The sequence below is a fragment of the Lissotriton helveticus genome, chromosome 3_1 (genome assembly GCF_964261635.1).
Source record: "Lissotriton helveticus chromosome 3_1, aLisHel1.1, whole genome shotgun sequence".
Taxonomy (NCBI): domain Eukaryota; kingdom Metazoa; phylum Chordata; class Amphibia; order Caudata; family Salamandridae; genus Lissotriton; species Lissotriton helveticus.
The window spans coordinates 1,251,128,165-1,251,155,672 of record NC_136061.1 but is presented as its reverse complement, the minus strand read 5'-3'; the positions used below and the strand labels follow the sequence as shown (position 1 = coordinate 1,251,155,672).

The 27,508-nt window shown below is 46.7% G+C and overlaps 1 protein-coding gene across 1 annotated transcript in view; it reads right to left on the bottom strand.

Moving 5' to 3' along the window:
• The window catches only part of HIVEP3 (HIVEP zinc finger 3), a 370,547-nt gene extending 346,312 nt beyond the window's left edge, over window positions 1-24,235 (bottom strand). Inside the window, exon 1 of the mRNA XM_078681902.1 lies at window positions 24,043-24,235. The gene's annotated coding sequence lies outside the window, so the exon portion shown is untranslated. The remainder of the gene's footprint in view (window positions 1-24,042) is intronic.
• Window positions 24,236-27,508: the final 3,273 nt, after the last annotated feature.

The following is a 27,508-nucleotide window of genomic DNA, read 5'->3' as shown; positions in this document are numbered from 1 at the left end:
TTACACCAAGGAGCCACAACATTGCCATAAACTAGCTAAGAATGTGTCCAACACTAGAACTGAAACTGTTCCTTTCGATGATATAAAAGCATCCCTCGCAAGTCATTAATTGTTTCATGCGAGTCATGAAATAGCCCCCTCGGAAATGATGACATTTCTATATGTACTGCCCATAAAATCTCAACCATCCTCTGTTTCCTCGTATGAGAAGGTGTGTAGCACGCCAGAACTTAAAAAACACCTAATGAACTCATCTTTTGAGCTGAACTAAATGTATTATTTATGAATAGTGCACCTTTAAATATATAGCTTATGCTGCCTCTCTATGCTTTCTTCCATAGGCTAACTAACCGGGATCCACTAGGCGGATGTACATCCAGCACACGCCTCTAAAAACCTGCATTCATTTTTCAGATTTTGTAGACTATGCACTGGTGTCTTTAAAACGTTCACTGCTCTGTACTGCTTTCCTTACTTTATTTTCACCATAGGACAGCCAACGATCGTATTTGGCACCACACCACACCTGCTCTTGATGCGCACAGGTTGGGAATAGACAGCTGTCACTACGATGTATACAGTCAACACCCAAACTTAGGACACATCCCACAGTAACCTAGCTAGTACCAGAGCTAGCCACATGCACCCAGGCACACTGCCCCAATGCTATAGCTCGTTATTATCTGTCGGACACCCAGCAGCACCTTCCACCCACTGTACCCTTTTTCAAACAGATCACACCAGACGGAATCCTTACACCCTCATGCACACAACAAGGCACCAAAGCCAAACAGCAGACAAACCACTACAAGCTCAACAAACAGTACGGGTCCTTGACCAAAACGAGCTTGAACATGGCACCCACTCGACGGCACAATACTGCATCACTGCTAGAGAGACGCGGCAAGAGACGCCGTGGGAAAAGTTCACTTCCTGCAAAGACCGGAAAGGGACAACTGACCACCCAGCTCACCGACAAGAGCACAGTCCTGTGGAGCGCCCATCCTCACACAAAACGAACAACAAGGGCCTTTGTCTGCGGTGGCCTCCTCTTAATTCAACATGAACAATCATGATCCCTTAGTTTTATATGTTAGCACTGGTGTGAAGCGACCTTCACCGGACAGAGGTCACATTCATTTGGTTAAAGGTTTTAAGGGAGGGTGCTCACACGAAATAGGCCTTGCATGTGTATGAAAACTACACATGGAGGCTGCCTCCGCTCTGCTTGTGCCCACGGCCAAAGATGCTAATACATGCTGCGTGCCCAGCGTACCCTGCATGGCAGCAGGTGCTCAGAATTATTGTACGTATTATCATTATTATTTTTGCACAGTGCTGGGCACTCCAGGAAGGGCTTCAATGTGCTTTCAAGGGAGGTGTTACATAAAGTGGGTGGAAGTGTGGACAGGCGTGATGGAGTTCCAGTAGAAAGGCCGGTTATAACTGTCCGGAGGGGGGCAGGCCTAGATCTCGTCAGGAGAGTGCACTCTTCATTGGTTTTCTGAATTTCCAGTGCGAGGGAGGCAACCCCAAAGTGCTCCAAAATGGAAGATCTTGAGAGTGAACATTGCGACGCCGCAGCGCGGGTGTCTTGTCGAGAGAAGGGTCAGCGAACATAAGTGTCAAGGGCACATGTCTGTCGCCCACTGGAGGAGGCGCAATGTGCTCAGCGGTGGCCACAGTGTAGACCCAGCAACAGAATACCCATGCACACTCTAATGATCAGTAAACAGTAATGTCAATGTCGACACTTTAAGCACTGGAGACAAAGCCTTTCATATACAACAGAAATAACTGTATTCTAGAAACAGTCGTTGGTATACGGTGTCTTTAATGTTCTTAATGAGAGAACCAGCCGACACGTGTTTCGTCGCGTATGGGACAATCGTACCGCGACTCCTCAGGGCTATAGAAAATGGACCCTCGTAGGGAAAGTCGCTCCGTCGGTGATACTTCCGACCCGACAGGGCCCTGGACTGCTGAATAGCGTTGAGATGTGTACAAGAAATCTTGTAATAGGTGTTCGTGATAAGAAAACTGCAAGGTAAGTCGATTTAGTGGGACACTCATGGGCGCGTTGGATTTAACATGTGGCAATCTGCTAGTGTTCGAGTTAGGTGTCTCCACGAAGTTGCCCGATCTTGTAGATCAAGTCTCCATATGGTGGTGCCTTGGTGATTAGACGGGTATTTCCGAAACAGCCTGTCGCTCTGTGTACCGGGTGTGGTCCTAGACCCAGGACAGACAGATTCCTGGCAGAGTTTTAGGATATCAACACGGACGCACCGGACTTCAGGGCAATCAGGAAGTGCCCGACGGACTGGCCAGACAAGTCAGTGTGTGGGTTGGTACTTTGCCTGTTTGTGGGCCTGTTTTATGGTCTGCTGGGACGGTTGATACTGTTAATTCCCTATTGAAACAATCATTACCTGTTGAAAGTGTATATCAATGCAGTCTTGAGTCTTCCATAGCTTGCAAAACAATCAGTGTATCTTCACAAGTTCAAAACTGCCCCAATTTGCTTACGTTGGGCCACTTTTTTAGCTTCATAATTCACTAATGGGGGGCACTTTTATTTTGGTGCTGGGGCCTGTTGTCTGTGCCAATCCTACCCTGGATATCCAAGCACAGGGCCAGCTCTAGGATGGTGTGACCGGTGCAGCCGCACCTGGCGCTGACCTCACTGGACACCTTTGTAGAAATAACACAGATTTAAAAAGCACCTGCTGCAGAGTTCCTTGGGTGCCCAGCAGTTTTCAGGCTGCAATCAAAAAAAGTCAAGATAACTCTGGTGGTTAATGTTCCGTCTGGAGAGAGAGAAGAGTTTTGACTAGTGGCGGTTTCCACTCATGATAAAGTAGAGCAGACGGTTAATATGCCTGCTGCAAAGAATGCTTACCATGCAGATCAGCGAACTGTATTTTATGTGGGTAGCTCAGTGGGTTACTGCTTTTGTCATAGATACCCTTTTGTTACTTGCTGTCCATAAACTACAGCCCTAATATAGCACAGTGAGCTATGAACTATCAAAAGGCTGCATGCAAACTGCGTGGTATAGATTAAAATGTTACGTTTTTCTGCAGTCTTTCATTATCCTAATGTTGCTAATTTGGGTAGAAATACATTGTTATTAGTAAAGCCAACCACTGTGGTACCTTTTACAACCGGAGTTTGTGCTTCTCCAGACCAAACACTCTCAAAACATACTGCCTACAAATATGGATGACATGACATGTGACCTTATAACCCTCATTGTTTTATGCAACATTACCTGTAGTCTGATTTACATACGTAAAAATCAATTGGCTCTGTATAATGCGTGTTTAATGTATAGAGCTCTGACACCCTACACTGGCACAACTTGCGATATAAAAAAATGAAATCCATGTTTGAGAGGGGCTATGGAGAGATGAGTGGCACTGGTGGAGGGAATTCGGGGAGAAAGTTTTTGGAGGGGTACCAACAAAGATTGTGGCACTGGGCACCGCCAGTGCTAAATCCGGCCTTGTTCAAACAAAAAATATTTACATACAATTGATCGAAGGGAAGATCATACATACAGTGAAAGGCTACTCTGGCATGGCTTCAGTCCTCCTGGAACTACGCTTTACACCTCTTGTGTTCAGGTTAAAGAGACCCTAGGGGAGCACGACACTGGAGCATGTTACTGGTTTATGTCCATCACGAAGCAAGAATGCCACATGTGTGGGTGTGAGGTGATGGGTGGAGAATTTGGGGTGTGTTTGTCGGGAAGCATGTTCTTCTCTTCTCGGCTGAGAACTGGTAACCAAATCTTTCCTCTTTCACAAGCCAGGGTGTTACCTCATCAGCAGTGAATACCCAGAACCACTCCTTATCTTGGGTACTCTCATAAGAGCGCATCCTTCGACTCACTAGTGGTGTGACACATCCACTCCCATATGGAAAGTGCTTTATGATAAAAGTGAAGCCACAGATCTAAAACCTCAAGACAGGGGCAGAAATAAGGCAAGGGCCACTCCATGCTGTGTATGAAGAAAACGAGAACTTTGCCCTAAAAGGGGGGCAGGCATATATATGGTAGGCTGTGTTTCGTGCTGTGGGTGCAGCAACAAAGAACCAGGCCCTCAGGACTGGGTCAAAAATAGAGTACAGAGTAGGCATGGGTGACATTTTCCATTATGCTTACACAATCTCTCTCAATTTTGATAATTTCGCATTATGCTTGTTAACATGAAATTACACTATATCACATAATTGGGTGCCATTTGCGGCAAAAATGTACCACAAGTGCTCTGGAACTGTGTGAATGATGAAAATGTAAGTGGCTGTGGTTTGGGGCCCTTGTGTTTTTTTTCCTGTTTAAGTACAAAATGCGTCCTTGCATCCAAAAACGTAACAAGGACCCATTTCACTCTAAAACATAGCGCCAAATGCTCGTTTCACATTTCGTGTAAGTGCATGTAAATTCGCTTATTCTTTTCAGAAATGTTGTGTAATGACAAAAATCAAATTATGTGAATCCCCCCCTACTACAAACACTATGAGGTGCGGGCGAAATGTATCTTTATAATGTGAACATTGTGATTTATTATTTTTTTTAGATGTTTTGTAAAGTGGTGGGGGTCATGGTGTGATAACGTGACACCGCTGTACAGCTGCATTGAGCAGTCCATATATAAATTTGTCAATATGGGAAGGTGGACTTTGCACAACAAGCGGGCCACTCTATGCCATGAACACATCAAACACACGCCAGGAGTCAGGTGGCAGTCACACCTCTTCAATGAAGCTAGGGCTCTATCAAGGGGGAAAATATGCATCTCAGTCAGCGAGGCTCAAAAGTTTAGAGCAATTTCATGAGTTGTGTGCATCTCAAAGCAGTTCATGTTTTTCCACTTCTTGTATTTCACATGAATGTCACCAGACTCCATGTCTTGAGGGTGGCTTCCCCCAGCCTTGATTTTTCACCCAGCAAAGCTGGGCATGTTTTTCTCAAGTAATAGCGATGATGTTGGTGATAACGCTGTAAATAAAAGGTATTTAATTGTACTCATTTTACTGGCCACGGAAAAGTGGACGGCTGAGCTGGCTTTTCAAAGACTGGAACCTGTGACATCCGGGTCACATCAGATGTCAATAGCAAAGATTGATTAAGCGGGCCGGTCAGCGGGGGCCTACATGTTCCAAAAAGCTAAGTATCAAAGGCTGAAAAGAACAGGACTTGATGAAGTCACCCTCGTGACATATGACCGTTTGGCAGCTATGTTAGAAAACTTCAGAAATCTTCTAAAATGTTGAAGCTGGGCAGTTTTTAGGTCTCGCCTAGCGAAAGCAGCGCATGCGCTGTTCTCGCCAGAGATGACCTTTTGCAATCGATTCTCCCCGTGGGCTCATGCACGCGTCTGCATGGACAAAGATGGCTGCTCTCGCCATCTGTCCAATGCAGACAGCATGAGCGTGTCCCTGGGACAGTGGACAGTCCCATGCCATTTTGTTGTAGCTCGGGTCTACCGGTCGCACACGCATGCGCGCGCCTTTAAACACGGCCTGCTTTCACTTTAAACTGAAGTAAAAGCACGCCGCCATGCGCGCCCGCGTGCACTTTAAACCCGGCGTGCTTTCAGTTAAAGCGCAGTTTAAAGTGAAAGCACGCCGCCATGCGCTCGCCTGCTGCAACCCTGTGTAATCTGAAAGTTACGTGAAAATCCTGAGAGGCAGCACCGGTCCAGCTTTCATTTTTCAGAGTTTTGACGTTTTGATGGGTAAGAGCGACATAAAAAAAAGTCAATAGCATGTCTGGGAAAGGGTTCTCAGTAAAGGACTGTGGTAGCTTTGCCAAGGATCAGGGGTGGAGGACTGATGATTATTAGGCATTACTGTTGTTTTCAAAACTAACATTACCTGGTGGTAGAGTTTGTATATAAAGACAAGATTATTTTATCTCACAGATGTTTCCATGTATTTAATGCTGCAATGTCGCCTTTAAAGTGGTAGCATACAAGACTGATAAAAAAAGATCTCTCCAGTTGGTGCAGTTCGGTCGCTCTACAGAGGAGGTGGGGCGGCCAGCAGCCTGAGCCTGAGTTTCTCTTCACTTACCACTATGAACTAGGGGCACTTAGAAAAAGGTAAAACTGCCAGCACGTGACAGACCATTGCATTGGGCTGGAACTATACTACTGTCATTCTAGCCAGCTTCCTAGGGGGCCTTTTTCAAGGGTTGCAGATTGTATCTAAAACCATCACATGCACCCGTTTGTTAAAGGATGGGTGTTTGAAATATCACTTCACCGATGGCGCAAAAATTCCTGCGCTTCTCCACACCTCATTTACTCCTCCTAAGCGCTCTGAGAAGACTTTGATCCAAACAACTTTGCACCTCGCGCCAGCAAGCTGATGTGGGGTGCTGGCACACGGGACAGTGAAGCCCCCCACTCTCTTCCTAGTGCTTGGACGCCTATCAGATGGGCATTGTGCATCCTGCGTGGACTCAGAATGTCAAGCAAGGGTCCTCCTGGCTGCTTTAGAACACCACTGGAGAAACGTGGCACTGTGGGAGCTCTTTTCTTTTACAGCTGCTGCCCTGGGGCAGTGACACAGATGTCCCTCGGAGACAGAGGCATGGTTTCATCTTCAGAGCCTGCCTCTCTACTACTCTCTCTCTACTTCTTACTCTCTACTATTCCCTCTCTACTACTCTCTACTACTCACTCTCTACTATTCTCTACTACTCTCTACTCACTCTCTACTACTCACTCTACTATTCACTTTCTACTACTCTCTACTACCAACTTGCTACTAACTCTCTACTATACTCTACTACTCACTCTCTACTACTCACTCCCTACTGCTCACTCCCTACTGCTCACTCCCTACTGCTCACTCCCTACTACTCACTCCCTACTACTCACTCCCTACTACTCACTCCCTACTGCCTCTCTACTAATCATTCTCTACTACTATCTACTACTCTCTCTCTCTACTACTCACTCTCAACTACTCTCTCTACTACTCGCGCTCTACTAATCTCTACTACCCACTCTCTACTACTCTACTCCTCTCTACTACCCACTCTCTACTACTCTACTCCTCTCTACTACTCACTCTCTACTACTCTCTTCTACTACGCACTCTCTATTAATCTATTACTCTCTCTCTACTTACTCTCTACTACTTACTCTCAACTACTTACTCTCAACTACTTACTCTCAACTACTTACTCTCTACTACTTACTCTCTACTACCCACTCTCTACTAACTCTTTACTACCCACTCTCTACTACTCTACTCCTCTCTACTACTCACTCTCTACTACTCTGTACTACTCACGCTCTATAACTCTCTCTCTACTACTCACTCTCTACTACTCTCTTCTACTACTCACTCAATTACTCTCTACTACTCACTCTCTACTACTCTATTACTCACTCTCTACTACTCTGTACTCTCTCTACTACTCACGCTCTACTACTCACTCTCTACTACTCACTCTCTACTACTCTCTCTAATACTCACTCTCTACTACTCTCTCTATTACTCTCTACTACTCACTCTCTACTACTCACTATACTACTCTCCACTACTCACTCTCTACTACTCACTCACTCTGTACTCTCTACCTCTCTCTCTCTCTCTACTACTCTCTACCTCTATCTCTCTCCACGCGCACACATATGCACATATATATATATATATATACATATATATATATATGTATATATATATATATATATATATGGATTTATATATATATATATACATACATGTATATATATATGTATGTATATATACATATGCATATCTATATAAATACATATATATATGCATGCATACATATACATAGATGCATACATTTGCATGTTATGTACATGAAAGTTTGAGAAAACACTAATTAAAGCAAAGCTGAAAAGCCATCTAATTACAACAGAATTGCTTTAACTTAAATGAGGGCGAGACCTATTGCATTTTCAATGCTTGTTTTATTTTGTGACGCTACTAGTCTGAAGGCCTAGTCAGCAAAAAGTGTACACAATTGAGAAAGTCCTTCCAGGGTCTTCTCTAAATCATCGGTCCTAATCCAAAGAAATTACGCCCTGATTTGAATGTAAAATATAGCCACTCAGGGCTAGATATAGGTAACTGCAAATTACCGATTCGAAAATACCGAATTTTACTGATTCGGTATTTTCGAGTCGGTAATTGCAATGTAGATAGAAATTCGGTATAAATTACCGAATCGTTAAGATTCGGTAATTACTGAATCGGTAACTACTGATTCAGTAAATGCCATTCATTCAATAGGAATGAATGACAAATACCGAATCGGTAATTACCGATTCGGTATATACCGAAAAATTCAAGGGTGGCAGGGTGTCTTTTTGACACCCTGTTGCACCCCTGATTAGTGCTGGTGTGCACATGTGGCATACATACATGCCCTAGGGGCATGTATGTCTGTCACATGGCACAGGTGTAAATGCACATTTATGCATTTACATAGGAATTCCTTATTTACCACCAACTAATAGTTGGTGGTGGTAAATAACGAATTCTTAAAGCCCAGAAGCACTGTTTGCAGTGCTTCCTACATCTCAGTTACCGATTCGGTAAATACTGAATCGGTAAATGATGATTCGGTAAATACCGAATCGGTAAATACCGATTTGGTATTTACCGAATCTGTAAAATAGCCTCCTACATAGGAAAAGGCTTTTACCGGTCGATAATGGCCGTTTTCGGCCGTTACCAACCGGTAAAAGCCTAGCTACATCTGGCCCTAAAAGTGGTGGCGTGACAATACTTAATTTGTAAAATAATAAATGCTGGGTCCCCAAAAAATGTTTTCAGAAGTTCGCCAGAACTCCTGCCAAATGTCAGGGGTGTGAATACCTAGACTATCTAGTCCTTGTAGCCTCTTGCTTCCTTCTTCCACAACGAGACACTCCCTGCCTTTTTTATCTCACTCTTGTAGGATCTTTTTCATCCCTGCTTTCTCCCTTTGTCACAGCTGGTATGTCTTTTTCTTCCTCCTTTCCTGGCTTTCTCTCTTGTTCTAGGTCAAAGGCTGTTGATGGAAAAATAAGTGCCTTTCCCCTAAAATGAGTGCCTGTGGGCCCACATGGGAGCCACCAGCTCAAATTAAGCAAAATGAATTGGGCGCTCATGCCCCTGAACCCCAGTGTGACTGCGCCTGCTGCACTATTGACAGCTAACCTCTGCTAGAATGGCTCGAATCAGCTCATAGAGCAGCAGTGTTGCAAGATGTTGCAGTTATTTTGGGAAACGAAACTACTATAGGAATCACAGATGTTGGCCAATCTATTTCCCGTTCATGTCACACAATGCGGCCACGCCGGTCACAGTGGCGAGTGAGCCCCGCAATTCCGCAACAGCCCTAGTGCATGATCCGTGTGGCGTCAGACAAGGGGATTCCTGGTAGAACACACACGTCAATTCACAAGAACCACAGGGCGTGACATCAGATACCCTCTGAGCCCACGGCATTACAGAAAGTGATGTTACACGCACCCTGAAACTGATTATATCAAGGAACTGACATTACACACTTTAACCACAATGACATCGCAGGACGAGATAGCACATTGGTTTTATCCACATGGCAAGATAAATTATGCTTAATTTAATTATGTTACACAATAAAATAATCATGTTAAGTTATAAAATACACACCTTAGCACGCTGGCAGGTGACAATGTCAGCGCTTAGCAAAACTCTTTAAATAAATAAGGAAATATGTTGAAAAATCCGGTAAATGAAACAAAACAGTGGCTACCTGGAACCATAAAGAAGCACTGGCCAAGCCAATCCAACTGGCTTGAATGTGTTGCGCTAGTAATCACGCAAGTTCACAGCTCGGCCGACATGTACACAGGCACAACTCATCCTATATGCACACAGGCACAACTCATGTTACACTCACAGGCAAACTGTTCAAGTCTGCACTCACCCTGAACGTCTCGGACACGAATGTTTCTCTGCACGCACACTAGTCAACACCAGCCCTGTTGGCACACACAACACACCCTGCACAAAGACAGGCAACCCCTGCGCCTACAGAGTCCCACCTAGCACTCACACAAGAACTGCCCTCGGCCTGCACGCACACAGCCACATTCCTCACGTACACTCACGCGGGCCCCGTTTATTGTCCACTAGAAGTCACAATCATCCGACGTTTGCACCGGCACAGCGCTCACCCTGCACTTAGACACACTATTCATCACGCAGGCACGCAGACACAGGACTCACCCCGCCGGCACACAGGCACAGCCCACTCCAGGCTCGCACAAGCACACTGCTCAAACCTGCAAAATAAAGCAATCCTTCTCACAAGCCCATAGTAGTTCCCTGTGCAACGCGCCATGTTTTTGTAGTCTGAAAACTCACAATCCTTCTGAGCAGGAATGGATATTTTGTGAAGGACGATTAGCAGGGGAAATGCAGTTTAACATGGCTGGTGGGTGGAAAGTGAAAATGGATGACAGATTGCGTGATAGCGCTTCAGCAGTAGAGGAAGTGTACCACCGATACTGTACTTTACGTCATTTCTGCAGCTTCAGCTTGGCTGCACGAAAAGAACAGTACGAGAAATGGCAGGCAGGAGGGCGGGTCTGTGAAGGGATGGTGGGGAATAACTGGGAAGGTGGCTGTGTGAATAGATGGAGGGATAACTGGCAAGCAAGACGGATGAATATATTGATCGAATGTGAATGCACATCAAAGTGGATGGACTCACAGCTGGATGGTGAGTGAGTGGAAAGAGGGATGGATTTATCTATAGTGGAGGAAGGTGGATGCATGGACGGATGAATAGATGTATAGATTTGAGCCTGTGATGGGAGGAATGGATGATTTAGCCATGAATACCTGGGGTTCATCCTGGACTCAACGCTCTCTATGACCAGTAAGTCAACGCTGTTTCCTCCTCCTGCTTCAACACCCTCCGCATGCTCTGCAAAATCTACAGATAGATCCCCACCGAAACCAGAAGGACGGTCACCCAAGCCCTTATCAGCAGCAGACTGGACTACGGCAACGCCCTCTACACGGGAACCACTGCCAAATTCCAGAAACAACTCCAACACATACAAAACACCACCGCACGCATCATCCTCGGAATCCCTCGCCACAGCCACGTGACCGCCCACCTGAGAGACCTGCACTGGCTCCCGGTCAACAAGAGGATCACCTTCAATCTCCTCAGCCACGCTCACAAGGCTCTCCACAAAGCTGGACCAGCCTACCTCAACGAACGACTCTCCTTCTACACCCCGAACCGCTAGCTTCTCTTCACTGACATCGCCCTCGCCACCGTCCCATACACCCGCCGAACGACCACCGACAGCAGATCATTCTCCCAACTCCCCACCAAGACATGGAACACCCTCCCCATCCACCTGCGGCAGACCCAGGACCTGCTGACCTTCAGGAAACATCTCAAAACCTGGCTGTTTGATCAGTAGCTGTGACACCCCCTCTCCCTCTAGCGCCTTGAGACCCTCAGGGGTGAGTAGCGCGCTTTACAAATGTTTGATTGATTGATGAATACAAGGTTTATGTGTGACTGAACAGATGTAGGGATGGATGGATGTGGATGTTCAAATTTAGAACAGAGCAAGTGATTGGGGAGCAGAGAGCAGGGAATAGAGAGGAAATGCACTTACTGGTACTGTACTGGCAGCCATGCTTTCCCAATGAAAGGAGGGACGCACAGATGGGTTGTCCGCCGGACATACGTATTTCTGGAGGGCTGAAATGAGGATGTTTTCTGCGTGGCGAGGATTGGTAAGGTGATAGTGTGGAAGAGTACTATGGTGTATGCGGTGGTCTTGCAGTGGAAGGACAGTAATATCATGGTGTGGACTAATAGTGCGGTGTTGAGAAGAACATTGCAGCTCGGAGAGTGTTCGTTTGGTGCCAGAGACGTTTCACTAGGGCTGAAGGTTGGTAGTGTGGTCTGTAAGGTAGTGTGCTTCTGGCATGTGAAGGTATTGTGCTGGAGTGGTGCTAGTGCGTCCTTGACAAATAGTAATGATGTGTTGTGTGGCAATGTGGTGCTTAAGTTGGCGTTCCAATGCCTGTGAGAGGAGCAGTGGTTCTTCAAACTGGCAGTGCGCTGCGGAGGATAGAGGCGTATACTGGATGAGGTGATGCAGTGCTAGGATTCTGCAGTTCAATGGTGGACAGCAGCAATGCAGTGGGTCTACTCCAGAAGCGAGGCAGAAGTGCAGGTTTAAAGGCAGTGCATTACAGTGAGAAGGCAGCAGCATAGAGACGCGAGCAGTGCCATGGTAGTGGGTCAAGGTAATATTGTGGTCATTGTAATGAAGCAATAATCATGGCAGCAGGATGATGGTGCTGGGATTGCTGTGCTGGAGATAATACTCGGCAGGTTATAATTTTACATGCAGGCGCCACACATGTGGACCAATCACAGAAGTGCTTGCTGGATTGCTGTTGGCTCGTGTGCACCGTCACATAACTAATGCGCTGGACAGGAATGTTTGTTTGTGCAACATCTGAGCTCACCGAGTAGACATGTTGTAATGAGTGTGAAGGTATTTATTTAATAATTATCAAATCACATTACACTTCAGGCTACATGAAACGTAGCATATTACATTTACCACCTGCAATCAAATAAAGGCATTCTCAGAATTAAAAAGAAATCCCCATGTCCCCAAGGAGTGTCATCTTAAGGTATTTAAAAATGCATGCATATGAGCGTTTCCCGAGTCATTCCATACTGACCTGAAACACACAACTACTCTCTGAATGATGGAAAGGGGAGGGGAGCTGCAACTGGAAAACAGCAACAGTTCCTCATGACTGCTCTCCTCCCATGTGTACTTATCCTAGACAAGAACAAACCGCATAATTTTCCAATTATGTAGTAGACATTGTTCAATAGCACTGCCGTGGCATGTGCGTGACCTAAAGGGCAAGCTCCACCCAGCACCAGAACAGGCTGGGTCAAACCGATTGATAAGAAAACAATAAGAGCTGCTTGCTGGGTAAGTGCTCTTACTGTAGAAGCACACGTCTTTGTTACACAATTAACACAGCATCACCTTGACAGAAATTGCACTTTGAGCTGATAAGTTTCACAAAATATATATGTTTCCTTCTCCAGTAGAGCTAATCGGCACAGGTTTTAGATGTTTTCAAAGTATACAACAGTCTTCTCCATTAGAAATCCGCTATTCAGCCACTACTCAAAGTGTCAACAGTGCTAGAAAATCAAAATGGATTCCAATACTATTCTTGTGCACAGGATGGCATGAGACTGGGTGAGTTAAACACCCGCAGCTGACATAAGCAGTGCAAATCAAGTGTTCGAACCCTGACAAGTCCAACTCAGCCTTCTCACAATACTGGTAAATTGGGTAGCAATAAACCGGTTAGTAGTAACACTGGTTACTTATAGCACTTAGAAACAAAAGCGGAACATTAACTGAAAAGCAAGTTATTATAGACTATTTTTATTGTAATTTTTTAGGGAAAACGTAAATGAATCTGAAGAGAAGGTCATTCAAAACCATGCCAAATAAGATACAAACATCCAATGTTTCATGAACCTGGGTCGCCCTTCCTGATGATTGTGGCGTTAAATTCAGATTTAGGGCAGTACTGTCTTTTCTTCTCTTTCCTGGTAATTTATGATAGTGTAAAGGAAAGCAGGAGTGCTACAGTCTTATCAGTCCTAGATCTTTGTGAATCAGCACTGCACACAGATGAAATGTTAATTTAGCCAACAAAATTCACTACATTTAACGTTATACAAAATTGTGTAAATGTCTCTAAATTTCACATTAGGCAGTTTCACATAACTTACGAGTGCACACTTTACTTAAAAAGTCACATGAATATCTTGCTGGTCTCTCGTGAGACTCTTTTACACAAGGTACGCATAAACTACCTGAAAACTATATATACACGGAAAGTAAAATTATGTGAAAAAAAATCATGAAGTGATTACACTATTTCACATACCTCTAATCACAAGAAAGGGTAAGGAGGAATAGTTGATCTTTGGATACCTACAAGGAACTTTCAAACACAAACTGGTGCATCATATCACAACGTCTCCACAATATCAGGGCACAATATTTGGAGCACAGGGCCTAGAAGAGACTAGGGAAATGGCGAAGCACTATAAAGTCGGCAAATCTGCCATAATGCTCATGAACTTACTCTCCGTCTCTAAATATGTACATTTTCTATTTTTAAGGCTGAAATCCAGCCCATGTTCTACAGAGCCATCAAGATGGTTACAACCGTTTATCGTGACTAATAATACTGTCTGCCCTGCCAAGTTTCCCAACTCCATGTGGAATGTGCTGCTCCAGTCCAGGTTTTATTCTCTCTGAATTTCTTTACTTGTAGTCTTGTTAATTCCATTATAAAACCGGACTGCAAGTACCAGAATTCAAAGGAAAGAACCTAGACTGGAGCAAAACATTACACATGAACCTGGGAAACTTGACAGCTATGTACTGTTGTAAATCAGTTACGCTGCAGACCTCTTGGGTACAATACATAATCATGGTGTCATTAGCAGAGGAGAACACCGTGTTGTGGGGTAGAAACACACACCATCGATAGGTGGGTGTCTTTGGGCAGATGAAACAGTGTGAGCAGACTGTATCCCTGCTTTCTCCCAAGAGTTGCAATTTTTAAGATAAGCCACCTTTCTGCCAACACTAAAAGTAAATAAAATGTACGCATTTATTTGCAATTCATTAAAACTTTACACAAAGCCAGAGACTTCAGGAGGCTTATTACTACTATAACTCCAGTCTTAGAACGTTTCAGGAAAAGTTTTAAATGTACCCAAGTATTTTACCAACGTTTTGAAAAGTAGCGCTTTTGCTTTGCGAAAAGCGGTACCCTGAGGGCTCATTTCAAAGCAAAAAATAAATAAAAATAGGAATATCACAACCAATATCACACTTGGTATGAAAAACACCAGAAAAGGTGCCTTTTCAAAAATCATATAAACAGATACAATCTAGAGTAAAAGGGATCTTGTCTTAAAAAACAATAAATCAATTCAAGGCACCAGCAGTTGGGTGGATCAAACATGTACATCACTCATATCATTCTGGGTGCAGTAGAGAGCCTTTTTACTGCCCTGTCTAGAATGTAGTTGTCGTGTACAGCACTTTAGCTTGGTGCTAAGATAAATGTATGCAGCATTATTGCACCAGCGAGTGCCTTCAGAAATAAACAGTTGTAGTCAATAACTCCTTTTGAAGATCAGGACAATACAGATGCGTAGGATGTGAGTCAGTGGTTTGATTTCACTTCGACACCTTGTCATGGGTAGTAAGTGCTATATAAATGCGAATTAAACAAGGGTATATCCCTTCCAGCTCCCCTTGATGTCCCTTAAGTGGAGTGTAAATCACATTCTTGCTACTTTATTTCTAATGCTGTGAATTAAGGATGCAGACAAGGATCTCTGGAACCCAACACGACGGTAATAGTTGATCTGAGAGTAAAGTTCTCATTTTGACATTAGGATCCACATGCGTAAAATTATTCCGCCTATAGTGTTAACTGAATTTTTTGTGGAAATTAAGGTAAGTTTGCAAGAGAAAATCTCTGCACACCAGTCAAACTGTGCCCAGTTGAACATCATTCAGTAACCATAGTTTGGGAATAATGTAACTGCTCGTAACCCAGGAACGCAGGAGTAAACATTTAGCAACACGCATAGCTGTAGAATCGGTCAATGCGTTCAACCCTTAGTGCCAGACAATATTTTAGACCATATTTTTTTATCTTGAAGAACACAACGGCACCCTTTACGCAAGCGAGACACCATATTTACATGGTCACTGACCAGACCTGCCACTTAAAATAAAAATATTCCCAGTGTGAGGAGGGAAGCGGGGCCTTAGAGGGGCAGGGCCTCGTGCCCAGTAGTACTGAAGAGGCACTTTTGTCCCAACCCCACCCACAAATACTCTCCTTTAAAAACAAGAGAAAATCAGCTTGCCGAGGCTGGTGCCAATGTCCTGGGGTGTTTTCATGCCCCTTAATGGATGACACAGTTCATAGCCCGCAAAAACAAACTGAAAATCCACTGTGTACGTTGGTTTTCAGCTCGTTTCCCTGTCACGCTGTGATTTCGGCTCCTTACCGGGTGACTGTGTGACGGGAGCCAATATTCAGTGGCTCAGTGTGTAATGGCTGGCCTGACTGGCTCTAAGCACTAGGAGGTAGCTCCCTGTCACACTCAAGCATTTTACAAAACAATTAAGTTAATAAAAGTGAAACCAATGCTGACCACCAATCATAAACGTGTTAATTGTCTTATAAATACAGGTAACCTCTGGGACCTCCGCTCTTGAGGGCCACACCTACTAACTCCTCGTACAGAGCCAGAAGTAGGTCACACCATTAACCGGCCAGATTAAGTCACTCTACACCAGGGCACAAGTCCTGAAAAAAGAAGTGGGGGGGACGCGGTCACCGGAAGTGACATCACGACAGGAAGTGACATCACAAAAGGTGCCGAGCTCCTCGTCCCAGAGAGGCGAAAGAGTTAAGTCCAGCTGTTTGGCAGGGGGGAAGGCGTCCCCCTGGTAAAATAAGTGAGGGGAAGCAGCCCACCCTCATGGTACCCCGACTCGAGGCCTGCTCTACACTGCCCTACAATATTATCATTATAATCATTTAGATATTGTAGAGCGCATGGCTACCCAGAGGGTTTCTCAGAACTAAGCAGCAGGCAAGACGGTTTTAAGAAGAGACCTCAGAATAACCAGGTTTTTAGCTCCTTCTGAAAGGTGAGCAGAGAGGTGCAGCATCATAGAGATTTCAGGAGCACGTCCATAGCTTTGGCCATAAGAGAGCCACACCTAACAAGTGTGTGGTATAATTAAGGCTCCTAGTTTTCTGATTTTCACATTTAAAAACACCTCACAATCGCAGAACCTGTCTTGTGCCCTTCTGTCAGTTCTTTCTCTTCTGCTTTCTTCTTTTTCTTTCTCGTTCTCACTAAACCACATCAGGTGGGGTTAGCTAAGCATATGGTTCGAACACTGTTGTACAAACTCCGAGAGGCAAACCTTGTACAGAGATGCTGATGTCTTGTTCATAAAATCAATAAAATACTTTGAAAATGAAAATAAAAAAGCAGGTTGGAAAGCATCTGTATTTATTATTAAATAAGGAATAAACAGATAGTGCGTAGTTTTGGGGAGTAGTTTTCAATACTGTGAATCATGACTGCCGGCCACTACATGCTCAGATTGACATGCAGGGAAATTTTTTAAAAGGGGAAATCCTTTCTTAGTGAAATTTAAACAACTGAAGACACGCACTTGTTTGGACTACATGCTGATGTTTTTATACAAATGTGTTGATGTCTAATATATGACTGCTGTTAGTGTTAAAACATTACAGACACGCAAGTAGGATTGTATATTTAGCAGTGAAATTAATGAGGAAATATACTACTCGCAGTTTCTGTTTTTTTCACCAAACACGAAACACAAATGGGTACATTATTTTGCCCAGGATGTTTTGCACATTTGATTTTCAATACAAATTTTAACAGCAGTTACTTTTATCAGGTCATCAGAGGTTCTAATTCCACGAACCAGCATCAAATGTATATTCCAAACTCTACAAATCTCACTAGAGAACAAGAGTCCGGGTTTTAATTGATAACCGAGGTTCTGGGATACAATTCGATCACAGCTGCATAGTGTTCTATTGGAGCCAGGTCACCACCCTGGAATTTCCCAACGTTCTCCTCATGAAGTGAATCTCAGGCCATGCCGTGTGTTCACGCATCTATGCAAATTCGCTAATGACAAAGTTATGTTACCACTATATGCGCCTCCAGAATCCACCATACACAAAGCGTAAACTGTCCCCAATAGCATTCTCCCACTAGGAGAACATTAAATTATGAGCACGAAGATCCTAGAGGATCAAGAAACAAACAAATTAATGTTAAACTCAACTCTTTAGATTGTGGTCAGAGATCCAACTATACTCAAGCAGCAATGCTGATCATCTGGGGAACTTTGAACCGTGATCTGTAGCAGCCTACTCCATCCTTCCACTACCGAGGACGACGTTAGACATTTCATCAATTCAAATACACTATTATATAGACTCTGGTAGAAAAATATGGTTGGGCTCAGCAAATTTATGTTGGTGCTCCAGATCTCGTGACCATGGTCCATCATCTGAGCACTGCTAACACTCACTACCATCAAACGGCATGCATAAGAGTAGCTACAAGTTTGCCGCCACATAATTGGAACAGCCCCCTAGTTCCCATCCATGACACCATGCTGTTTCCTACAAAGGCCACAACATAAACTCACGCTCTACCAACCAAGCACAGTAAATGTAGTAGCCTCATACTCGTTCACCCAAGAGTGCTTTGGGGCGCGTCACTGATACTACTATAGAATTCGGTCTGTATTCTGTTAGACACTGCCTTGTTGGACATTGTTAAGTCTACACGTAACAGTACCCCTGCTTCCACTGCCATCTACCTGAAGTTGGGTGCCTGAAGAAGACACACCCTTAACTCTAGTGGCATTTTGTTTTAAAACTAAGCATCTTACAGTGGAAAAGATACAATTCAAACAGCTATAGATAGGGCAAATCAAGAAATATTTGAAGAAGACATTTGAAACGAAAAGCATAGAAGGATATTATTGTGGGTTTTTCTTAACAGAATTTAATTTTGGCACTAAAAATGTCAGACCTTTGCTAGAGAAATGCGCTAAAAGGTAGGAAAGCAGGTGAAATAGTGTCAGAGGCATAACAAAGTGGAAAGTGGTGAGGGGGTATCGCTGGAAGCTTAACAAAGTAAAATCAACAAAACAGGGTGAGATAAGAGGAGGAGCAGAGAGAAGAGGAGGAGCACATGAGCTCAAACTGAAAGCTAAGCAGGAAAAGAATACTTCAAAACAAGAAGTAAATTCAAAGGTTATACAGTTTTACTCTGCACTGAAACAAAAAAAGCCTAGCTTCCTTCAGCAAAAATAAAAAAGTTACAGTGTAAAAGTCACTGTTAATACATCTATATTGTGTCATTTGGAAGTTGTTGCTCTTGGAATTTTCTAGCAGATTCATGTACAGGATTATTATGACTTCCACTCGACAAAAAAAATCAAATTTCTGTGGACAGTGGAAAGCTGGTGGGGACAGCATGAAGAGAATTAACTGTTGTGGTAATCCCCAGTAACTAGGATACACTTCACCCAACCAACAGAAACCATGAAGAAAAAGGCGCAGGAACTAGGGGTGTAACAGAAAACAAGGCAGCCTTTAAATCATATTCCTTTTGAGGCAGCATCAGCCGCGTGTTCAAATGCAGGGAAAGAATAGTGATGTTTAAATGTAGCCCAAAGGACAGCATTTAACAAACCACCACACATGCGCTTGTCAGGTATGTTTAAGTTTACATTAAGAGCCTTCAAAGAGATGGCCTTTGCTAACAAACGTGTGTCACTCTCCTGGTCGGGTTCTGTGAAGGATGAAAGAACGAACCACATGAAACAAACCAGTGTGAAACTAGCTTATTTATAACATTTGCAAATATAAAAAAGAGAGGCCTATTTGGGCCTTTAATTTGGGAAAGTAGCGGGAGGAAAGTTTCAAAGTAGGGAGAGGAAACAAGTATTTATTTTACTCTTTTGTGCATATGCATGGCTACAAACACCAAGATATAATAATAGGTTCATGGACATAACACTTTTGTTGAGTAACAAATGGCATAATGCACCCGTATTTTTCAGAACAATGCATCGTAATCCCCTTCGAGCCACACTTTCACAAAGGCCACCTCACCTAATGCTCTTCCCTCCCACAAACGCAGGTACTTCATTTTATTTTGGGGGGTAATTTGCTGCACTCACTTGTTAGGTAACACTAGGATTTGTTTAGGAACCCCTATCATTTTAAAGCGCGAATGTCTCTGCGAGCACCCCCCTTGTCAAAAAGGTGTTCTGGCACCAAGGCCATAAATAGGTGTTATTGTGCATTCCTTTCAGAGTCACACCCGACAGTCTTTTCAGAAAAGGGTAACCTTTTCGACCCAGTGATCCGCACACGAGACACAACGATCACATCTACAGCAAACTGCTTTTACTTCAACAAAACGAACCATTATTACAAAACTAGACCCCTAAAAAAAATCATTCCCACAAATCACAAGCAAACCAACTTGCACAACTGATCGGGGTGACCTGAGGAGCCATACGAAAGTTCATGTAGTTCAACAAGCACTAGAGTGAGGCACTAATTTGCATTTATTATTTTATTTTGTGTTTTTTGTATAGCGCTGCGGACCCCAGCGCTGTAGTGTCTGAGCGCTGTGGGTGTGGTGTTTGATTTTTAAAGGGGAGAATGTATCCTAATCTTGGCTTCGTAATCTTCCTAAACTGAGTGCTAAAGCTGTGCTTCTTCCGTTCAGCGCAGAAGCGCCTAAAGGCTATTCCGCGCAAACGCACTGCCTTAAAGGTACAACTGGACAGCTATATACCACGATATAACGGTCTTCAGCCAGCGTTAACACAATGTAGGCAGATCTGAGAAGGGCGGCAAAGGAAATGAATGCCCTGCCCAGGATCACACACTGTCGTCGGAGAGGAAGCAGTGGCAACTTCCATCCACAACTGACAACTCACCCGCTGGATCAGGGCTGCATCACAGCGTGGGGTCGGTCTGTAGGGTCTAGGGGGCCTTTCCAAAGAATGTGGATCCGGGGCGATGGGCCTCGACCGGGCCTTGAACAGTAGATTCTGTACCACAGCACTGCGATGCCCTCTAGAGTCCCGTAGCACAGCTGAAGGTAGGGCGTGTCCATTTATGTACCACAGCACAGATGGTTACCCGCGGAGTTCGGCATCGCACCAGAGTTACACACGGTGAATCGTCTACCGCACCAGACTCACCGCCGATCATCCACCACAGCAGAGCGTCGTGCATGGGGGCCATATACCGCAGCAAAGGATTCAACACATAGGGCCTTGCACCACAGGTGAGTGATGGACACAGCAAGGCCCGTGTAACAAGAGAGGTGCACACTCTGGGACCTGTACCACAGCCCAAGCATGAGCCACCGCAGAGGGCTGAAGACAGTATCCACTGTACCCCAGCAGAGGGTTGGAGACACTGAGAGCTGCACACAGTATGTCCGGCACCACAGCAGGGAGGACAGCGACGCCGAATCATGAGCCACAGGACGTGGCTACCAAACTGCAGCGCCTGCGCCACAGTGAAGTCCACATTTGTAAAGCGCACAATCACCCGTAAGGGTCTCTAGGCGCTGGGGGCCGTCGGGAAGATTAAGCGAGCTATTGCCCAGAGTCACATGGTGCTGGGCTAACCTGCCGCCGGAGCCGGGGAACGAACCGTGGTCCCCAGATTCCAGCGTCAGTCGCCCTGGTCGCGGCGTCACACCTCCAGTAGAGGGATAGTTGCACACGTGGGTCCTGCAGAAGCATGGAGAAGGCAAGTCCGGTACCACAGCAGAGCTAAGCACAGTAGGTCATGTACTGCAGAAGAGGGGGGACACTGCGGCCCTGCACCACAACAGCGGGCTGCAGATAGTAGCTCCTGCACCACAGCAGAGGTCAGCAGTCAGCACACAGCGGGTCCTGTACAGTACTGCAGAAGAGGGGGGACACCGCGAGCCCTGTACCACAGCAGAGGTCTGCACACAGTTTGCCCTGTCCTGCAGAAGAGGGTTGGACACAGAGGTCCTGCACATCAGCAGAGTGGCACACGATAAGTCACGGGATGCGTCAGGTGGCGTAGGGAGCGGGTATCGCGTCGAAACTTTAGAGCTGAAAATGTCGGGTACGGCCTACAAGGCTACACAGAATCCGCAAACACAGGGCGACAGCTTTAAGAGCACAACGCGCAGGTGCACACACCTGCAGCGGCGGTGGAGTGAGCCAGAGTCTCTTCAAGGGCCCTTCAAGGGCCTAGCGATGATTGGTGTAGCAGGTGCAGTGGCACCAGGGCCTCCGGGTAGAGGGACCCCATGCACCCCAATTACGACTGTCCTTCACTCAACCACGGAAGGAGGGGTCCCCGCTTGCATACGGTTACTGCACTCTGCGTTAATTTTCCAGACAAAAGGCAGGTAACTGGCACCGAGATAATCATTGGGAGGCTAAGTTACAACACCTCCACCCCAGGGTGCCACTCAGAGATATTTGGAATACAATGTGACCTCCAGGTTCAGTCAGTGGCATTCGAGTGCTAGCGCACTACTCAAGGCTATTCAGTGCCAACCAGTTTCTTTAGTACCACCCCCATACTACTGCGTGGCACCCAGCCTCGAGAGTACCAGCCAGGACTATCCAGTGCAATCATTGGCTTTTTAATGCCACCCAGGACTCCACAACAATCACTGGGACACGCACGAGCCCAGATCTTCCCAATTAATAACTAGCCCCAGGGCAGCTGTAAGTTTAATCACAGGGCTGGCTGGCCAAGAGTCAGACAGAAAACCCCGTGAGTGCACACGCATTACTCACCACACAGTGACCTCGCCAGGGAGCAGGCGAGAGGGCCAGACGCTGTCACCCGGAGCAGCGCGTACAACCCTCTGCCCTGGCAGCGGCCACTGCCACAGGAAGCGTCTGCCAAACGCCGCTGACACCCCGAGCTGGGCAGGCAGAAACGGGATCCCGGGGAATCCCCTGGAGACCCCTCTTACTAACTGCAGACATACTAATGCCCCTCTCCCAGCCCGCCTTTCAGAGACAATGGCCTTGGCACCCGTGATGGCGTGTCACTGCCACCGCGTACCAGGCAATGTGCCTGACTCTTCCTCAGCCTTCAAGTCCAGAGGCAATGACTTTTACGAAAAGCTGCCTTGCATGTGACTGACCCTGTCCACCTCAGCAGACTTCCAAATTCAATGCCTTGTCGGAAAATTACACACTTCGCACGTCACTGCCACTTGTGTTTGATAAGACTGGCTTTGAACGTCTGACACACGTCCGATTCTGCCCTATCTTTCACGCTCTCTCAAACCCATATGTATGCTGGGAACCCCCCGTTTGCCATGTGACTATTTCGCCCGGTTCACACTAGCCGTGCATGGACAATGACATGCCAAGAAATCCGATCACTTGTGCCCAGCTCTGCGCACCTGACATATGACTAACTGTGAGTTTGAGATTGCCTTGATATGTCTGACACGAGACTGACTACACGGCTGGCCTCTGATGGCCACCGTATGATAGGCATGTATTTATCTGGCTGCTGCCATCTGCCCTAGCCTATGTGATACTTGGGTTTGACTTTGCATGTCTGCAGGTGATTTAATCTGTGTGAATGTGGTGTAATGTGGTTAATTGCATGTCTGAACACAGAAAGCCTGACACACGGTTCACTATTCACGTGTGCTAGATTATTAACTCTACACACCTAACACAGGGTTGATTCCGCATTCCTTACATGTTGTTGACTGCAAGCATGACGTAACTGACTCGGCAACTCTCATGTAGCTGGCTGGCGGCTGCATACTTTAGACAAGGCTGACTACCTGCCTGAATGTGACTGACCCCATGCATGCATGACTCGTGGTTGTTTCTGCATGTCAGGCATGCTACTGGCTGTATGCATCACGTGACTCACACCATACCAGACATACGAAGGACTGTACATGCCTGATACGTGGAGGACAGGTATGCCTGGCAATCAGATGCCTCTACTTAGCTCGTGTGTGACTTTCCCTGCTTGCCAGACTGCGAGCCCGGTCCATGACGGATTCTGCATGCATGGCACGTGTCTGACGACACACTTGGCCCGTAGCTGACAATGTATGACACTCTCCACACCTGACACGTGACCGACTGCCTCTGCAGCCCTGACACGTGGTCCCCGTAAGCCTGACATGTGAATGGTTGCATGACTGACACACACTTGACTCTGCATCCCTGACACCACATGACGGGCTCCTCCCCAGCCCCGCCGGCCGGCCGAGGCGCCGGCCGGCCCCGCCCGCTCCCGGGGTGCCCGGAGGGCGGCCCGACTCACCTGCAGAGACGCGGCGCCCGGCGGCCCCGCTCCGCAGCCCGGCGCGCTTCATGTCGGCCTCGGAGGTGGCGGGGAGCGCTCGGCGGCTGCAGGAGAGCGAGGGAGAGAGAGAGAAGTTTGAGTTCACTGCTCCTTATTTGGGCAGTGATGTCAGGGGAAGTTGTGCAGCCTGTGCCACCCACTTTTTCCATTCACTCTACACACGGCTTCCTGTTGTCAGGCGGCCGCCGGCTGCACGCGCGCGGACAAGGGAATCCTTCAGCCCTCGGCGCGCGCTCGGGGCCCGGGGAGCGGGTGAGCCCCGGGGGCGGGGCCTGGGGCTGCCCAATGGCGCCGAGGGTTCACGCGCTCTCCGAGGAGCCGGTGGCGCGAGCCTCGGCCCGGGGACTGCCCTGCGCGTCGCGCGGCAGCGCACCCCAGGAACAGAAACATGTTTACGCTCGAAGCGCGGGAACCGGGAGCCGGCCGATGACGAGGGCGCCTCAGGAGGGTTCGTGCCCTCTCTGCAGAGGGCCTCAGGCGTCCGGGGCTCCCGGAGCGGCCCTGAGGGGAGGAGGACACGCTGGATAGTTCCCTCAAGCCTCGGGGAGGCCGCGAGCGCGAGGTGTGCTGCACCTGCACACGAGGGCAGCAGATGCCCGGCTCGGGACTTTTACTGCAGCGTCACGCACTTGCGAAACTTGGAAACGCTTGGGGTGTGGTGTCTGAGGACTGGTAAGGGGACATGGCAGCTCATGGGGTTCGTGCACCTGCTGCACAGTACTGCACTCTGGCAGGGGCATGATGTTAAGAGAGCTGCTGAACAACACGGGGGCAGCTCATGGGGTTCATACACCTGCTGCACAGTACTGCACTCTGGCAGGGGCATGATGCTCAGAGAGCTGCTGAACAACACGGGGGTAGCTCATAGGGTGCGTGCACCTGCTGCACAGTACTGCACTCTGGCAGGGGCATGATGCTCAGAGAGCTGCTGAACAACACGGGGGCGTGCGAAACTTAATGCTTAGGGTGAAAGCTAGGTCTAGGAGCTATCCATGGCGTTGATAGATTAGTGGGTTAATGTACATACAACAAATGCATTTGAAATGCATTGATGCCTGGGGTACGGGGGTCTGTAAACTGGCCACTGATGCAGCTGCTGCCGAGTGCAGGTAGACTGTTGTGGTTCTGGGGACATGGAAGTTCCGCACCCATGATTACCAATGATTAAGACATTCCAATGGTGAATGATAGCCCAGGGGGTAGTGCACCTGCTGCAGAGTTCTCTAGAGATCCCGGGACAGGAGAGGCGAGTAAACTATACTGCAGTGGGATAGTTCAGTCGGTTAACGCACTTGTTTGAGAATGCTGCTAACTGTCTGTCTGGGAAGCTGGGCTCCCAGATGCGCCCAGTAACGAGTACATTCTCCCGCTGTGGGATAGCTCCATCGGTTAATGCACCTACTGCAAAGGGATACCTGCTAGTAAAACTCCCTGTGGGAGGCAACCAAGCTTCTCGGACATACCAACTCTCCTGAAATGGATGATGCTTTACTCCTCATATTTACACAAACTATTGGCGCTCATGTTTATCATCGATTGATTCTATTCTTTAGTACAGACAAGCACCTTCCCAGCTACGCTCCATAACTGAGCTCCCACACCCTTCTCAGCTGTGGACACCCCTCTTTCTCCCAGCTCTCTCCTCTAACCAAGTGCTCACCCCCCCCCCCCCCCTCCCCCAGGCAATCCTGCATCACTTCTACCCACGCGCCCGCGCCTCTCCCAGCCATGCCCTCTGGCCGAGGGCTCGCGTTTCTCCTGACCACGCTCCCTAGTCCCGCTCGTGTGTTTCCAGAGCACCCCACCCCTCTACACTCTCCCTTCCTATGCCCTTCCCTTCAGTCACGGTCATGTGCCTTCCACCACAACCGGTTATTCTCCCTCCGGCTGCAGCGCTCCCTCACCCACGAGTATCTAGTCACCTTTCCACCCACCCTACAACGCTCGCGGCATCACCCTTACTCCGATCACCGCCGCAATGCATAACTAGCATAACAAATGTCACACCTATAAGTGCCTTTTTAATATATGTGTTGATCAGTTCTGTACATCCATGTTATACCAAAGTATTTGGCCTTTGTTTGTCTACAAAGCAGCACTGCACGCAGGGCATCTTTAGCAGGTAATAGGACCTTGCTGTGGAGATACCAGAACTGAAGTTACTGGTCAGCATCTACACAGCAAAGTCCAGCCATTGCGAATTTCCACTGGAATGGGGAATACTTTTGTCAGACACGCATTTACCAAATGCTTCACCCGGCATTTTTTTTTTACAATGAAAAAAAAAACAGCCAGTTTCAGCCCGTTCTCAGGTGGAAAGTGTCTGCAGGACTGCCGGTTGAGGGTGGTGGGGGGACAGCATGAAGGGCATACCGGTAACACTAAAGCGTAAGCAGCGGACCTTATGGACTGCACCTGACCTGTGTTCCAAGCATGTAGGTCAGCATAAGTGTATACCAATGTGTGCACTAAGCCCAGGCAGAGCTGGCGGGGCGGGACTACTCGGAGGTCCACGGAGTTGGGAACAAACTCAGTGGAACTCTGCTCCGCCACCACCGCGCCTATTAAAAAATTAATAATACTTTATTAAAATCCCAAAAATAAACACTTACCTGTACTGCCGGTGTCCCCGGGCTGCCATCCTCCTCTTCCTCGCCATCTCCTACGTGGGTCAATCGTCTTGCAAAAACTGCACATGCACAGTTTTCGCAAGCTGATCAACTCAAGTCGGAGACGGCAAGGAAGAGGGCAGCCTGGGGACGCCGGCAGGTAAGTGTTTATTTTGGGGGTTTTAATAAAGTATTATTAATTTTTTAATAGGCGGGGTGGAGGCGGGGGCTGGCCAACTCCGCTCCGCTGCAGAGTAGGAATTTGCCCTATACTCGAGTAGGCAAATCTCCGCACACTCCACTGGCGGAGCGGAGTCGTGGCCCGGGGTTAGTGTGCACACAATACAAGGGCCTGCCGCTAAGGTGCATAAACCGAAACAGGTTATAAATGTCAAAGTGAAGCGTAGAGGTGCACCACAACAATAACCCAAATAGGAATGTAATTCTTGTCTTTTCTTTTCTTTGAAAAGCATCACATATATGCAGTGAAGACAGCCAACACGTTTCGTTCATAACAATGGAACTCTTCAGGTCAAATGTGATAACAGGAGGTATTCAGCCAATTCAAGGTGTCAAGATTCTGATTCAAAACGAGAACCCCAAAACAATAATATCATTTATCAATGATTCTGTGACATGAAAATGCAAGTAATATCTATCCTTGCCGTCCTGATCTAAGAGTGGATGTAAATCACAGCAATGATTTCGTTCCCTTGTCGTTTTCACCCAACTTGGAAATCATTGCTGCGAAGTACATCCGCTCTTAGACCAGGACCACAAGGACAGATATTACTTGTGTTTTTACATAACAGAAT